This window comes from Sprattus sprattus (assembly GCF_963457725.1).
Source record: "Sprattus sprattus genome assembly, chromosome: 1".
NCBI classification, from domain to species: Eukaryota; Metazoa; Chordata; class Actinopteri; order Clupeiformes; family Clupeidae; genus Sprattus; species Sprattus sprattus.
Window position 1 is genome coordinate 58666817 of NC_137920.1, and position 17500 is coordinate 58684316.

Genomic DNA, 17500 nt, shown 5'->3' on the forward strand with positions numbered 1-17500 from the left:
CATTTGCTCTCAGGGATGGGATGCTGTTGAGAGCTCTTTCAGCGTCTCCATTGCTTTGTGATAGTGTGGCATTCCAAAACACAGATACAGAGGATTGGACAGAGAGAATAAAGGAGTGGGGGGGGGGGGGGGGGGGCAGAGAGAACATAATGGCTTTTAATCTGTAGCCCTGGTGTGTGTGTGTGTGTGTGTGTGTGTGTGTGTGTGTGTGTGTGTGTGTGTGTGTGTGTGTGTGTGTGTGTGTGTGTGTGTGTGTGTGTGTGTGTGTGTGTGTGTGTGTGTGTGTGTGTGTGTGTGTGTGTGTGTGTGTGTGTGTTGTTGTTGGGGGGTTGCGCTGGAAAGTGGTTGCAGGGGCACAGGCTTTTTCCCGTCACCACTGTGATATTGTCTGACAAGGTCAGCAGAGGTCACACCGTCACTCGAGCATAATGACTGCGGAGAGGTGAGTGAAATGGAGCGTTTCCATGGCGATGGAGGCACCTGAGGTAACAGGAGACGCTGATGAAAGCTGCCAAACTGTGGGTGACATTTAGGCGACGCTGTCACCGGCGGACCCCTGGGTTTTTGGTGGTTGGGGGGGTTGGGGGGCAAAGAATATACATGTCAAAGGCACTGAAAACAAAACCACACAGAGGAGGAAGAGGGTGTGGAGGTTATCTATTTCAACCAACCCTTTTGTCTGTGCCTAATCTTCTAACTGCACACTAAACACAGCACACACACACACACATACACACACAGATAGAGAAAAATATAAAGAATAAAAACTGGAATAAAAATACACATGCAGGCCCTTTTTGTCCGACCTCGAGGCCTGATTCTCGCTGACGTGCTGTTAGTTTCCATCGGGACCCGGCCCGGGCCGACTGTCTGTGGCTGTTAGGGCCCCGCACAGCCCTTAAAGGCACGGAGGGGGTCACGGTGGGGCCAGCCGAGTCGGTCCACGCGACGCAGCAGCTGTCCGAACGATGACGGAGGACTTGCCGCACTGCCCGATCGCACATGACGGCCCCTGCACTCCCCTGTCACACAGCATTCTCGTCGGCCGGCCCTCGGCACACTTAAACCGCAACCAACAGTTTCCAACTGCTGCTGTCTGCCACCCTGCGGCCGTGTCCTTGGTGGACCCTTTGGGGTCCTCCTCGTAGACACGGTGCTGATGGGATATGTAGTTCATCAATTTTGAGCACTTACTCACAGCTTTGTTTGAAGGACCCGTGAAAGACCCTTTTTTACATTGCATAGATTTTATTTAAGGCCTTCAATTACATTTCTGCTTAAAACCTTGAGAGTATGGCATTAGTGTTAGACTGATGATTACTTTGGTCACACGGGTAAGGAGATTATTCCACCTCTTTAGCCTGGAGTCTGCTCAGGCATTTAAATACTCTTTATACAGAGAGCAGCCCGGGCTCTGAATATAGCAGAGAGAAGGTATTTAAGGAGTTGTCGGTGAAAACCAGGGGATTTGACAGTGCAGAAGGAAACAGACAATTTATTATAAGCGGCCTAGCAGGCGAGTGGATTATCTATAAAACTTTCATGGTAGTCCCTCGGTGGCAAGCAGCCATAAAACTTCACTGAATGAGGGACTTGTTAATTTACTTGTTAAAGCAAATTAAAAATTTATAAGTGCTTTTAGGTAAATGAGATCCTTTTTCATTGTGGCCCTTGTGGGATTCTCCCCCCCTCACTTGCATCCTTGGAGGACAGGTTAGCTGCTCTGAAACACCACAGAAGAACAATAAATGCCGCTAAATTGTTCCAGGTTTTTTTTATCACTGCCAAGTTCTGCAGCTGCTGTTGTGCGTAACTAAGGGGAAATCAGGAGCAACAGAGTCCCGGAGGCTGTCGTTGCAAGCAAAACCTTGTGTGTGTGTGTGTGTGTGTGTGTTTGTTTTTTATGTCTGTTCCTCTTTTGACTGGTGTTTTGTAGCAGAAAACTAGCGTACAGTGTGCACTTAAAAGGACGTTTGTGCGACACAAAACATAAGCACACTACTTTTGTGTTTGATTGCATGCCATTGTTAGCATAGCCCATGGGAATAGGTCAGCAGACTCGTAAAATTCCTCCTCCATAACACCGGCAAGCACTTTTCAGTAAGTGGGCAGAGAAAATAATTGACTACATGTGTTAACAATAATCTTGTAAAACCTTCAAAGGCCAGTTTTTAAAAGGCCAAACATGCATAGAAAGCATTTTAAGTGACGCCCTCCCTACCCTCTTGTTTCCACACTGACTCCACTGTTTAGGAAAACCGTGTTGGATTGAAATAGCAGCGTTTCTTCTTGTGTTGAGGTCTGGATACCTGAATGGGACTTTTTTCTTAGCTTCATGTCTTGACAAATTCTTCACCTTTACTGCTCATAAGCCCTCTTAATGTGCCACTATTATTCTTAATTGATGTGGTGTGTTTATGTGTTTGGGAATGGCCCATTATGTGGACCCAGTCATTCCAGTTTGGGAACAGTGGACTTCTCCCAGACCTCAGCTGTTATCAAAGCTGTATGAAAGCTATTTGGAAGTGTGAGGTGCTTTTGAAGTGCAGTCGCCATAAAGCAGAGTTTAGCTTATGTACAGCTAGTGCATTCCCTCTAATAGGTAACAGGGGCTTAGCTGAGAGTGTTTGTGTAAAAAGGCCATAAATCTGAATGGGGAAGCATATCTGTGGACTGCATTATGTATGGGCCGTAAAAGGCGCAGTGAATTAAAATGGCAGCGGTGGGCTATCTCACTTTATTCCCCCCCGCTCTGCAAAATGGAAAACATTACGACCATCTTTGAAACCCAGTCAAAAGCAACGCTGTGCTGAGACTGTTATTTTTTTTTTTCATTCTCTCGCTCTCTCTCGGTCTCCTTCAACAACCCCTTTTTCTCCTTTCCAGTGGGTCTATGTCTGATGTTCATAAAGTGCTATGTGATTACTGCATTGTGAAATGGGGGGAAAAAACACAGCAAACCCGGCACAACCATAAAACGGCCCTCCGGGACTTTTCTGCCACCATCTAGCAGCGAGGGTTAAACCAGAACAGGTCTGTTTGACTTTTAAGTAACTAAAAAGGCAGCAGGAAAACAAAGAGAGACGGGAGGGGAGGGAGAACAAGAAGAAGAAAAAGAAGAAGGAAAATAAAGACCAAGTGCTTCACATCAAAGCTGTGGCGGCATAAATTAATCTTCAATAGCGTGGAGGTTTGGGCTGCTAGCTGCCAGAGAATCATGCTGACTGCTTATTGAAAACAGTTGTTAATTCTATACTTCAATAAATCCAGGCGGAGGGGTGCGGAGGAGGGGGGAAAGAATTCTGCCCTAACACAGAACAGATTGGGGGGAAAACAAGACCTTACTGTGCCACAATTGATGGCAGATGCACTTACTGGTAGTTTAAATGTTTCATTAGATGCTAATGTCTTGCTGTGTTTTTAATTGAGGTGAAATTAGCCGCTGGAATATTAAAACCATCTGTTTGCCATCTCTCTCGGTTAGGGTGGATTCCTCACTCACATGTTGTCATATGGGTCTTCAGGAGAGAGTTCAGCCAAGGTGTCGCAGGTTTCCTCCTGGTATAGTCTAAGTCGGTGCAATTACTATAACATGCGAGAGAAAATATGCAAACACACAAACACACACTCGTTGTACTAATTACAATCATGAACTCATGTTATTACAGTAATTGTTGTGGTCTCCAGGCCAGTGTGGCTGTGTGGCTGTAGTTAGGGAAATGATGTGAGATATTGCATTCATAATGAAGAATCAGCATCTGAGGTTGCTGCCTGCTTGAGTGATTGCTCTAGAGAGCGAGTGAAAGTTTTTACACGACTGCTTTATCTGTCTGATTTATCCCCCGACGGAGCCAACCAATCTCGGTCCGAGTTTCTTCCCCTTCTTCGTTTTTTTTTGATGACGGTAATTTATTATGACCACTAGCGTCTCTTTGTTTCACCTCACGCTTTAGCATGTCCATTAATCAGATGGGATATAAAAAGAGAAATATCTCACTCTTCACAAAAGAGAGCCATCGAAAGGCTCTGAAACTATTTAAGGGGCTTTAAGAGAAATTAAACAGAACAAGCTGAGGGATGCTTTGGCAAATGGGAGCGGAGTGGGGGGCAGGCCCTTCAGCACCCATGAAAGATGATTTAGTCTATATTGGATTGCTTTTCAGAGAGAGACCGAGAGAGACGTGTCTCCGAAAGGACTGTGTGAGCTGTCCCGACCGTGCCTGAATACAAAGTGGATTTCACACACTCTTTTATTTTTCTGATCAGCTAAGTCAGTAATGCTTAGCAGGGGTTGAGGCAGTATCTTTTTATTTTCCTCATCTCGTCTGACATTTGCGTAACATTAATTCACTTCCCATTTGCTTTGCCGTGCAGCCCCAATCTAGCGGGATGTCTGATTTTGTGTGCGCTAAGGGGTTATGAGTGCCATCCACGTGAAGCTTTTAGACGCAAGTTCAGATTACATGCTTTCTTGATGCATATAGAAATCAATGGCTGTGAAATGTTCAGTTAGGCTTGTATACCACGAGCAGATGATGAAATATTTGGGAGACATTGCTGATATATTACAGGCCTTTTAAAATACCTCAGCAGGTATCTATATATCAATTTGCATTGCATTATGGAGTAAAGTAATGGTTTCATACTGCATTATGAGGGTTAAGTGTATTGACTTGTCATTTTGTCCAATGATGTTGTTATCTTAGCATTAGCCTCCAGGCTATGGCTAAAGGGCTGTGCTTTGTTGGCATGGATACACTATATAATAGGCCACTTTCTGTAACTGGATTAAGTCAACCTGAGACCACTACCAGCCCAAATTAGTTAATTAAGATTATAGGTCAACAGGGAAGTGTGTGTGTGTGTGTGTAGAGGGTTTTCACACTGATAGAGTTGTCTCTGTGTTATTCCTTACTGAATGTGTAATGTGGAGTATCCGCAGTGGGAGGCGGTGCTTTGAGGGAACGCTGGCGAATCTTCTCGTGGTTTTCGCTTAAAGAGGGATCTGTTTAAAGAGGGGCCTGTCTGAGGTAATTAGTGCTATCACTCTGAGGAGCTCCTTCTCTGGGGTGTTTCCTCTATCACAGCATCCCCTCCATCTCCCCCGCAGCGCTCTCCCTCTCTCTCTCTCCAGCTCAGTCTTCCTCTGTCTATTTCTTCGATTCTCTCTTCAGTTGTATCTTGCATGACCCCCTTTTGTCCTTCATGTCCCATGTCTTTTTTTGGTGAAGCCCTTATCACTATCCTGTTCTTCTTAATGTGCCAAAATGCTCCCAAAGGAGATGGTCTCTTTCACTTGGCTAATGGCCTCAGAGAAGGAGCAGTTTCATTTTAATTACAGTAGACAACAGAAGTGAGTACACCCCTGTGCAATATCACTTTAATGTCAAATGATTCCAAATTGTACAGTAACACCTCTAAATAATTACATTGTTTCTAAGTTGCCTAAGAATGTCTAGGAATACCTGTGGATTTACCAAAGTACTGGCCGACAAAATGACTCCCTGTCTCCAGAAGCTAGGCGGAAGAGGAATATGCTGGCATTATAACAATCCAAAGCATGTTTTAATGTTTTAATGTGCACTGTCCCTGTCTTACACAAATAAGTACCATTACAGTCTTGTAACAAAGGAAAAGGCTTTAGTGCCACTGATGCAGAAATCACATATCAGATCCACGTATTTCTGAAATCTTAAAGCTATTGTCTATGTGTATTTAAACCCAATGTCCTGCCATGTTCTTTGCTTAGTCTTTGTAGATCTCTATGTGTTTGAATCAAGTTCAGACCTAAGCCTTGTTATTTGTTGTTCATGTTTTTTAGAATCTGTTATCTGTGACTGTGCTTTTCCCCTGGATTACTGTTTTGGATTGCCCTTGTCGGATTGATTATGAGCTGCTTTTTTTCCTGGCACTGAACTGCTGGATTCAACTGTCATTAGATTTTTTGTGACTTTTGCCTGGAATAAACTTCAACTCTATAACTGTACTGAGCCGTGTCTGCACTTGAGTTTACACCTTCATCTGGTAACTCAGTTGGTAGGGAGTCAGCTTGCCTGTCTGGAGATTGGAATTCCGGCTGTGACAGTATTGAAAAAAAGATTGAATCTCAGTAATGAAATGTGTACTGAAATGTGTTGCATTGAGTTCCAACTGTGAGGCCTGTCTTTTTAATATAGTACAATCTAAAATTTTAACTATTCATTTTACATAACAACAATTGCCCAACATTACCCTACTGTTCAACTTGAAGTGATGCAATTTCTATAAGGTGAATCAATTTGAAATTAAAGGGATATTGCACAGGGTGTACTTATCTCTGTTGTATACCGTATGTGCCTTACTGGAGGGACCCTTCTTCCTTTCCCCCTAGTCACCTTTTTCTCCTCCTCCATCCATTTTTTTAAGGCATAGGCACTGGATTCATAGAGGTAGTACACCTATAGACCAGTACACAAAACTGTTGTGAAATAGATGTGTGTGAAGTGAAGAAAGAACAGTGGTGTGGTTTTTCACTATTCACTGTCAGGATATAGTAAGACTAAAATATCTCAAGACAGCAGGATATGTTTGCATCTCTCCTCTGAGACCTGACCTGGTCTTTGGCTATCGAAATGTACTTGTGGTTTTCTTTTTCATTGTTTTCTGACATTAAATTCCCCTTTTAGCATGCAGACAAGCATAGCAGACCGGAATGGCGGCCAAAAAGACTGAGTGCGGGAGAAAAACGAGAGAGATGTAATGCTTCAGTGCCAGTAAATGGCCCCCGAGTGATCCTCGCCGTCCTCTGCTTTTTCTATTAGGTGCCATTCCTGCCGTTTACAGTCCCGCTCCAGTCCTCCCCATAAAAACCCCAGCCTTTTTATGTGCTTTGTAATGGAGCCTGCAAGGCTTTGGTGGCGGCAGCAGCGGTGATGGAGGCGTTGGGCTCACCTAGAAAAGACAACGAGAGCGAAAGCCCAACCCGGACATAAATTGCCATCCCCTGGGTGAGGGCAGTCGCCTGAGCTCCTGGGAGTCGGACAGTCATCGTTGGGGAGAGGTTTTTTTTAATGGGTTCAGATGTTTTGGTAGCAGCGTTGGTAACCCCCCCCCCCCCCCCCCCCCACGCTCACACAGTTTTTCGTGTTTTTTATGGCTCCCTACTTCTGTGAGAGGACACCTGCTGGATGTCTCTGCCCACTGCATGAGTCAGAGCATCTGGAGGGAAGGAGCAGGTGGCTTTTGATGTTGGTGGAGAAATGTTTCTGTTTGGGTTCAAACAGAAACCGCTACTTAGCACAAATAAATAACACAGGCCTAGAACTGGCTAACAGCAAAACAGTGACATAGCAAAACAGAGACATAGCAAAACAGAGACATAGCAAAACAGAGACCTAGCAAAACATAGACATTGCAAAACAGAGACATAGCGGACAGGCTTTTGCTCCCTTTTCCGGGAGAACAACAGACACATCTCGAGTGATGACAGTGGGTTCTTGTTGATGTGTTTGTATACGTATGTTTGTGTGGACACAGGTGTATTAAAAGGTGTGTGTATGAGTTTTTGTATGTGTTTGGTTGGACATACAGGTGTAAGTGTTTCTGTGTATGTGCAGGCAGGTGTGCGTGTGAGTGTGTTGCAGTCATATCAGCAACGCTATGGTAGCGGTGACCCCATCATGTCTTCCTTGTGATATTAACGCTCCGGTGGTGATTATAATCCTCTGTGGTGGTTCCTCTTTCCTCCTACTGATCTCCTCTGGTCTCTTTTTCCTTCTCTCATCCAGCTGAAGACGGGACAGAACAACTGTAAGGATAGCGACAGCGAGAGCATCAGCGGCCAGTCCAAACCGTCCATCAGGAGCAGCTCCAGAGACAGACTCACAGACGTAAGTGACCTAAGAGTGACTTTCAGCCAACACGCAGCCCGAACACAGTGACAACATGTAGGGTACGGAGACACAGGATCAAAACACGTATAATACTATATACAACATCAAATGCTGTTTTACTTTACACAATCCCATAACACACCAAAACAATTCCTCAACCTGTAGGCCTACAACCTGTCAGATACAAAAAATACAGACACTCATACATGGCCTGAATTACAGTCAAAAAGAAAGTTTCTATTTGGACATTGACAACAGCTGAAAACAGCTTTTTTTTTTCATGAAAATGTGAAACCATATATTTAGATATAGCCAAGTTATAACAGAGTTGTTTTATACATTTGCATAGTTCACACATGCTGCCACAATCTTTTGAACTGTGTTATTTGTAGTGAAGAGGGTTGCATAATTGGAACATCGTTACAAAAAAGTATACACTTGCTTGAAACACCAATATCATGAGATTAGGCATAATTTGCCCAGTCAGCTAACCCGCCCGCTGCAAGGTGAGTGAGTTACGTATTTTATGAAATAGGGTCTTTTTTGAATCAAGGGAAAAGCATTTTATTTACTTGTCAAAATGTCCAAACATCTTTGCACAGTACTTCAGATCTAGTATGACATCTAATTTTACCTTAGAGACCATGGTGTTGAATTTATTCAACATATTGCTTCAGAGACAAGTCACTGAAGAAACATACTGGGATGAAAATAAGAAAACCACTTTAGTTATTTAACAGGTAAAATGTGTGTGTGTGTGTGTGTGTGTGTGTGTGTGTGTGTGTGTGTGTGTGTGTGTGTGTGTGTGTGTGTGTGTGTGTGTGTGTGTGTGTGTGTGTGTGTGTGTGTGTGTGTGTGTGTGTGTGTGTGTGTTTGTGTGTGTGTGTGTGTGTGTGTGTGTGTGTGTGTGTGTGAACTCAAACACACTTCTTACCCATAAAATCCGTGTCCGCATATGCACCCACATGCACTCTTTCACCAGCTATGAACCAATAGACACGTGTGTTTACCTTTCAAGAAAAGGAAAAAAAGAGATCAGTAATGGAACATCAAACAGGTAAGAGCTCACCTAAGCATGGCACAGTTTTCTCTGTTCTGTGGTATCTCCATAAACATCCAATTAGCACCTACAAGAAGATGACGAAGAACTAGAAGAGCTAAGTGAGCGCTGCACATTGATGTATCTGTTCATGGTTCTGTCTGTACATACAATACATTCCACCAAGGCGACATCATCACAACAACAACAGCTAACAAACAGCTAACAAACTTACCAAAGTTTGAGAAGAACACATTGGTCAAAGTAGATGAATAATGTCGAAGGTAATTTATAACAGATGTTAAACCTTGGCATTGGCTGATGATAAGTTCATTATTTTACGCTTCCCCCCTTAACATTTTTTTGCTTTACTTCTGTGTACATAAAGAGAGATTCCGCAGGCTTTTTACTCCTATTTCTTGTTTAAGATCAGTGAGCAGAAATATCAGTTGCAGCTAATTCAAGTACCCCTTGGCTGAAGAACTGAGGTTGGTAGTAGGGGCTGTTGACCCCCTACTATAATTTGTAAATCGCAATTATCCCTGAGCTTGCAGTGGACTACAAGTCTCATAATCTTTTGTATCGTCAGACCCCCCAGTCCACTCTATGCTGTTAGCCAACCATTACATTTGCCTGTCTTTTCTTCTTGTTCCCTGCACTGTGCCCTGGAGAATGCTCTCTGCCAACCCTGATCTTGTGATGTGGCCGTACCATTTAAATGTCCTTCTTCTGCCTATTGCCAGGAGATCTTGATACGGCCCTATGTGCTGCTTATAATCTTTCACACTGCTTCATTGGTCACAAGATCTTTGTAGCTAATACCCAGGATCACATTTCCATGGCCTGAATTTTCTTTTTTTTTGCTCAGCTGTGAGTGGCCATGTGTCACATGTGTAGAGGAAGCTTGTGATGACTATTTCATTCATGAGACTGAGCTTAGATGAACTGCAGCGCTGTTTTCAGGCTTTGGTTCTCCATGATTAGTTCCTTGTGTTGTGATACCTTGAGGACCTGTTTATCATCATGGCAGTTTATCATCATCATCATCATCATCATCATCATCATCATCATCATCATCATCATCATCATGTTTTTCTCTGTGCTGATTTCCATTCCATATTTGGAAGATTATTTATTCAAGCCTTACACTAGGTCTTTCAGTTCTGCTACCAGCCCGTTGAGGTTTGCCACAAAATGGAGGTCGGTGTTGTTGCGGCCTCCTATGCTTACAGTTCCTGCGTGGTTTTGCGGCGCCTCAGTCATTCTTTTCAATAGGAAGCTGTTGAAAAGTGTCACACGAAAGGAGGCAGCCCTGATCACAACCCAACTGAGGTTCACAACCATTCTCCGATGGAACTGTTGTTGTATGGTTGTTCAATGGTGTGGACAAGCTTTTTGTCCATGTAATGTACTTCTACATGGTGACCTAAAAAGACCTAAAGAGAGGTTAAAATGGCAGTTGGAAAGGTGTGCATCATCTCCCTAACTGTCATGGCAGAGGGCCATAGAGGAACAATGGCTCCCTGCGTGACAAAGCAGCATGACAAACTTCTCTGCCTGTTGCTCTTGGCACACCTCTTAAATGAATAGTGCTATCGGAGACGTCCACACCCCAGTGTTTCCCTCTGAAGACCAGGAGGCATTTGAGGTGACAAATTGAAAAACATCCCATCGTTTTTTTGTAACAGTATCGTCAGCGAACTGTTCTTGTTTGGTCCACTGATTTGTTCACTCAGCTAGCTACTGTGATACTGTAGTCAGTCAGTACAGCAACTGTGTTAAAGAGTTGATGAGTGGTTGAAAAAAAGAGTATATTATACTTTCACTTCGGCTTCGTTGTAAAGGATTTGGCAGCAATAAGTAAATGACATACAGTGCACTATGCACTGCCTTTGTCATTCTATTGAACTGTCATTGAGGTTTGCATAACAGCTTCCTGGAAGTCTTATTGGTTCCCCTGTACCTGCTAAGCTCACTAATCTGCTTACCGATTGGGGCTGAATGTCAAGGTGAATTTGGCCCTGCCTCTCCGTCCTTGGCGTCTCTTTTAGTGCCGTTTTTTATGATTTCTACCGTGGAGGCCATCAGCAGAGCTATCAGGTATCGGCCGTAATTAGAGCTGTCAGTCGGAGAGTGAGCCAAGTCATGGGAAAAGACAGGGTGGAACGAACGGAGCGAAACGGCTCCAGCGTGTAGCTATAGGACGCCTGGCCAGGCATGAAATGAAATAAGTAATTTGATGTTGACATCAGAAATTGAAATGATACCTGCTGGTGCTCGTCATACTGCTGTGAGACCCAGAGAGAGAGAGAGAGAGAGAGAGATAGAGAGGGCGGGAGGAGGGAGGGAGGTTGTGGGGGGGGGGGGCGGGGGGGGGGGGGGGGGGGGGCAGGCAGGTGAGCTGCCGCAGATGTGGGTTCAGGATGACTGATCACACTGCTCATTTGCTGCGCTTATCGGTCTCCTGCCAAAATAGTGATAGACAACATACAATCATACTACTGTAGCTTATTGAGGAAATCACCATGAGTTTAACAGTCTGTGTTAAACTCACACCCTTCGGTCTTTTCTGTCCAGACAACCATAAATCTGAAACTTGTCTGATGTAATGTAAGTCTGCAACTCAGCTCAGCCACAGTGCAGGGCAAAGGGTTGAAGCCTAATGGTTTTTGCTATATATATTTTTTTCTGTTCCTTCAGAAAGCCGAACAACCCTGCAGGCAAAAGCGAATGAGTGTCTCATATCCTCTCTTTGACATCTGATCTGGCCCATTTAAAAAAGGCCTAACCCCCCCCCCCCCCCCCTAATCGCAGTCAGATTACATATCGCGGTAGCCAAAACGGCTCCACTTCAGATAATGCATGGATGAAAGATCATCACTTTTCTTTTTAACGGCTCGGCCCAGTGCCGCTGGAGACACTGTAACACATCCCAGAGGGGCCACCCATTATCCATGTCTCTTTCTAACCCTTTCTCTCTCTCTCTCTCTCTCTCTCTCTCTCTCTCTCTCTCTCTCTCACTCTCTTTCTCTCTCAGTCTCTGACTGTATGGCATCCAAGGCTTAGGTCATTGAAGAGAAGTGGCATCCAGCCCAGAAATACTGCCTCATGCAAATGTGCAAACAATGTGTCGAGTCCTCGTGTTTGTCATCCAAATGTATGAGTATCAGTCCGGATCACTCAATTACTCCCCTTTGGGTTCTCCTCCTTTCATACATAGAAAAACATACAGAATGGAAAAATATTTTCTGACTTAGGCAAACTTGGAGATTTGGTCTGGCTTTTAAAAGCTACTGATCTCACTGAAGGAACCCCCTCCTCTTCCTCCCAACCACACCATGCTTTTTAACGCTTGCCATCTTAAGGGGGGTGGGGGGGGTTGATCTGCTACAGACGTTTCCAGCAGAGGCCCTTGAGCCTCTAATGGAGAGTTGTTGAAAGCTTGGCTGTTTTAGGAGCATTTTTTTTATTCCCATTCTCCACCCTTCTTTTTTCACCTTCTTTCTTCTGACATGCCTCTTCAGAGTCACACTTTAAGTGGGCCCGTCGCAGGTCCTCAGGCCAACACAGTGAGTCTCCTTCTGGCTGCACTGTGAAAACTCACTTCACACATCACATGAGGTGAGAGCCAGCATTCTTGTGGTAGAGAGAGAGAGAGAGAGAGAGAGAGAGAGAGAGAGAGAGAAAGAGAGAGAGAAAGAAAGATGGCGTGCAAAGACATGAAAGAAGAAAGCATAGGGAAGAAAGCTGTACGTAGTTTTGTACCTTCTTTATCTGTCTCTCTTTTGCCAAAGTTTATTGTTGTGTTTTTAGGGACATGTAAGTCCATTTGACACAAGCATTTCTGGCTCTGCATACATATGATGTTGCATGGACATGATCACACAACAAACATTTAAAATGCTGTCATGAATCAGGACACACCTTTAGAGCACTCACACAGATAAAGTTTCACATGCACACAATTAGCTTTCTCCCTGTCTCTCACACACACATGCATACACACACACACACTCACACACACACACACTCACACACACACACACACACACTCACACACACACACACACACACACACACACACACACACACACACACACACACACACACACACACACACACACACACACACACACACACACGCACACAAACAGATTTTTACAAGCCCATCAAGGTGAGTGTAGAAGTGCCGATGAGTGATCCAGGCCATTCATTAGGCGGCTGGCCGTGAGATAATGATGTTTGCTGATGAGGGCCTCCATTTTGCCTGGGACCCCTGACCTTGCGGCAGATGAAACAGTTACCCCTCCTCCCTAACCCCCATCCCACCCCCCACCCCCGCCCCCACCCACACACCTCTTCGTCACTGGTGCCAGAGGTGGTCCTCTCTCTATATCCCTCCTTTGTCTCTTTTCTCTCCTCTTCTCTTCCACTGTCTTCTCTTCTTCTGCCCTCTATCCCCCTTCCTCTACTTTCTTGCCTCTCTTCTCTCTTCCTCCCTTCCTTCTCTCCCTCGCTTTTTCTCCCTCTTTCCTGCCACCTCATTAGGCTGACAAATCACACATCAGTTCTTCTCAGATCTGCCCCTAACCCCCAAACTTGGCTAAATTGGCCCGCTTGCTACACTGAAGCCCCCGGGTCCCCCCTTTCCCAGGGTCTTTTGAAGGCAGGGGTGGCAGCGCTTTCTCTCACCCCAGGCTGGATGACTCGGAGTCGGGCAGAAGGAGGATGTGGGTTGGGGGGTAGGCGTGGTGGGTGACAGGGAAGGAGAAGGCTGCGGGTGTGTGGTTGGGGTGTGGAGTGGATGAATCACGCACATGGCGTTTAGTCTCTGCGGAAGGGGTGAAATGCCATCATTACCCGGCTGCCTATCAAATAAATTGGCAATTACGGGGGACTCTGGATTCGAGTAAACAGCACATTAGGTTTTCTGACGTTTTTTCCAGAGGATCCACATTCTGTGTGTGTGTTTGTGTGTTTGTGTGTGTGTGGGTGGAAGTGTGTGTGTGTGTGTGTGTGTGTGTGTGTGTGGGTGGGTGTGTGCAAGAGCGAGAGATGACAGATATGTTGAGCCCCCAGAGCGTTCAGTGTCAGCAGCCGCCAGTCAAACCTGATGCGGCCCCACCGACAGGCTGATGAGAGACACGAGGAAAGATAATGAATTCTCCTCAGATAAGGAGATAAGAAATGACAGTAAATAAACAGAGCTCTGAAGGCATGAGCAAAAGCCCAGCTGTGATGGCTAATTCACTAGCGTTTCCTCGGCCATTTATGTAGTATTGTCTGCTCATTAGGCTCTAGCTTGGGCTAGGGTGTGGGGCTGTTGATGGATGGGTTCCTGCTCAGCTGTTGTATAAAAGGGCAATGGCTGCCCCTGGTCATAGGAGTCTTCTTGGGGACATGGTCAGGAAGTAACACAGTTCACAGCTCTTAGAAGCCATCCAGTACATCAGCCGAGCATTTGCTGATGCATTTATAGTTTTCACACCTGGTGTATGGTGTCATCATACAGTTATATTTGTGTGTGTGTGTGTTGGCGCTGTATATATATATATTTAAAACATAGTATTACGATGCCTTCCCGCCATAATATTAAATCTAAATTAAGTTAAAAACATATAGTTTTAAATAATTAAACTATAACTATAACTATTATATATTGTTTTGCCTGTCCCTTCGCTATTATCTACTTCAACAGGACTTTTAATGTACAAATTGTGTAAAGTATTATCTCACTCCTGTGCTGCGCTTTTGTTATTAACTGTTTCAGGTTGCCCTTGTCCCTTGAATTCAAATCAACCCTGTCACCCTCATAAAAAAACACTGGCTAAATAATGGCATAGTCTAGATGTAACCTGATAAACAGGATTTTGTACATGAATATATATAACCTTTTAAAGTACACAGCTTGTGTTCCTATGACTGTAATCCCCTTTGCTAGTAATGCCCTTAACTCTGCTACCATCAATCCTGCTACTTTTAGGACCAGCCCTGTTACTGTCCCATGCGCCAGGTGCTGTTATTCACTTCAGTAGATGGTTTCTCTACGTTTGATTAAAAAAAGGCTGCGTGGCACACACTAAGGTGGACAGTGGCGTAAGTTGTTACGATGGGCAAGCTACTAAATATGAGGCTCACACACACACACACACACACACACACACACACACACACACACACACACACACACACGTACACACACACACAAACACACACAAACAAACACCATTAGGCGTATATATATTTTACCAACAATGTGATGGATTTTACTGTTAAATTAGTTACTTTGGCTATTGCATTGGGAAAGTAGACAGGTCAAAGAGAAAGCTATCAGAAACATGGATATCGCTCTAACACGCGGTAACGTAAACAGACGGTCAAAGTGCTAAAGCATTCTTAAAAACACTGATGAAAGGCATGATTTGGTAGACCAAACTACCTGCACTGTCTATATTTATGCCCCTGATGGTGGTACAACTCCCCTGAGTATGTGTGCCATGAAAGAAAATCCTGCAGGTGCCCAACTCCAACCATGCTGATATAACCGGCTACTTAAAATATGTGTCAGATAAAATGGAATATTACGGTTATTATTTCAGTTACTTTTAATATGTCAGGATATTTTCAGAGGCCATAATTACTGTCTCACACTTACGTTTACTCGTACTATCTTAACCATTATCATTACACACCAGCTCTGTGATTTGCTTCCAGCGAATCTTATGTCTCTTATGCCTCTTTGGTGCTATGTGCATCTAAACCTCTCTATGCAAATTGTGTGGTTATTTTTTGACACATTAGTAGTAATGAGGTCACTGTCCCCTACAAGCAAAGATACGCCGACCAATTTGCCTGGACATGAAAGTTGTAATTGCTTGCGTCAATTAGCCTGCGTGAGTCCCCCCCCTCCTCCTCCTCTCTCTCCTGTTTCCTCTTTCCTCTGTCTCTCCCCTCTCTTCCTTTCTCTCTCCTAGCCTCCCAATCTCCCTCCTAATTTGAGGTGTTCCTTATTAGAGATGGGTATTTAGATAGGGAGGCAGAAATGCTTTACCTGTAATTGGTTCATTATCTTGGTAAGATTGTGGCTGCATGGATCTGATCACGTAGGGCTGAGCCATTTAAGATCAGTGTATAGAGGGAGGGAGACGGGAACACTGAAGAACTGGATTTTATGGTCTGGATTATATAGTCCAAAAAGGACACTACAAAACTGTGCTTGTCAGAAACTTGAAGTAAAACCCACTATCATCCAGAAATGGCCAAGCCTTTTCCACAGCTCTCTGAATTGATAAATGGTAATTGTGCGTCTGTTTGTCAGTCTGAGGTGAGATAAAAAGTAGTAGTTCAGACCTGACATACAGCTGCTGTTTCTCTGTCTTGGCTTGTGCCTGTCACTGCAGCCTAGCTGCTATCAGGCCTAGAGTCGTCTGATCTTACTATATCTTACTCCATTCTGAAGAGGGCTCCCAAAGCTGATTTAAAAACACGTGAGCGCCCTTTGTGCTTTGTCATCCCTGCTCACATGATTTCCATCAGATACCGCGCAGCAACGCAGCCCGAGAGGGAGGATGTCTCAAGTCGTGTCCCCATTGTCTTTTTAATCAGGCACATTAATCGGCCAGCTACAGGCTGCGCCGTAGGTGCTGTGGGGTCCTCATTAGCACTTCCCAATGGCTGAGTGAACACATTTTCCCTCTTCCTGTGGGGCTCGGTCTCTCTGGCAACCGGAGGGAGGCGTTGGGGGAACAGCTTGTGACACGTGGTGTCGGAGCGGTCGGGCTGCATTATGGCTGGTCTCCACTGGGCTGTCATTTCCCCACAGCTAGCTGTCTGTCAGGGGACCCAGTCGCCAGCCTCACTAGCCACTCCTCTGGCACTGCAGAGTCATCCCGCTCCTCAACAACGGACGTCTTACACAGCACTGGCCTCCGTTGTCATCCTACTTGGTTGGTTATTTCCAGTGGAAGCTGTTTTAGCTAGCTTTTTGTTACAGACAGTCCCGTATTATTCTAGGGACATCTGATGAATTATACATTATTTGTTAATTTTGTCAATGCAATTTGGAGCAGACACAGATATAGATTAAATACCCAGTTTAAATTAGAAAGGAACTAAAATGTTATTAGAAGAAAACGGGTGATTAAATAGATTATCCATCTACTTACAACAAGGTAACAGCAATAACTAATGTAGTTACATGCAGAAAGAAATGATATGCTGGCTTGTCCTTGTTCAAGCTTGTTTTAGCCTGAAATTTCTGGTGGGGCCATTTTGTATGACGTAATGTCATCGTCATAATAATAAAGGTAGCTGATTATTATAAGCAGTAGGCCTATATAGACCAGTAAGATAGACCTTTCAGCAGGGAGCAGAAATCCTATTTCAAATACATTTCACATGCTTTAACGCTCAGCACGACACAAAGATGTTGCCTATAATACAGCATTAAAGTAAAATGATTGCAACAAATTTAAAAGATTAGACAGACACATAGCTAAAATAACTTGCATAATTTATTAAGCTTGTGGCACACGTGTGGCATACAATATGAAGCAAAAGGCACAACTGAAACAGATAACAGCAACAAAAA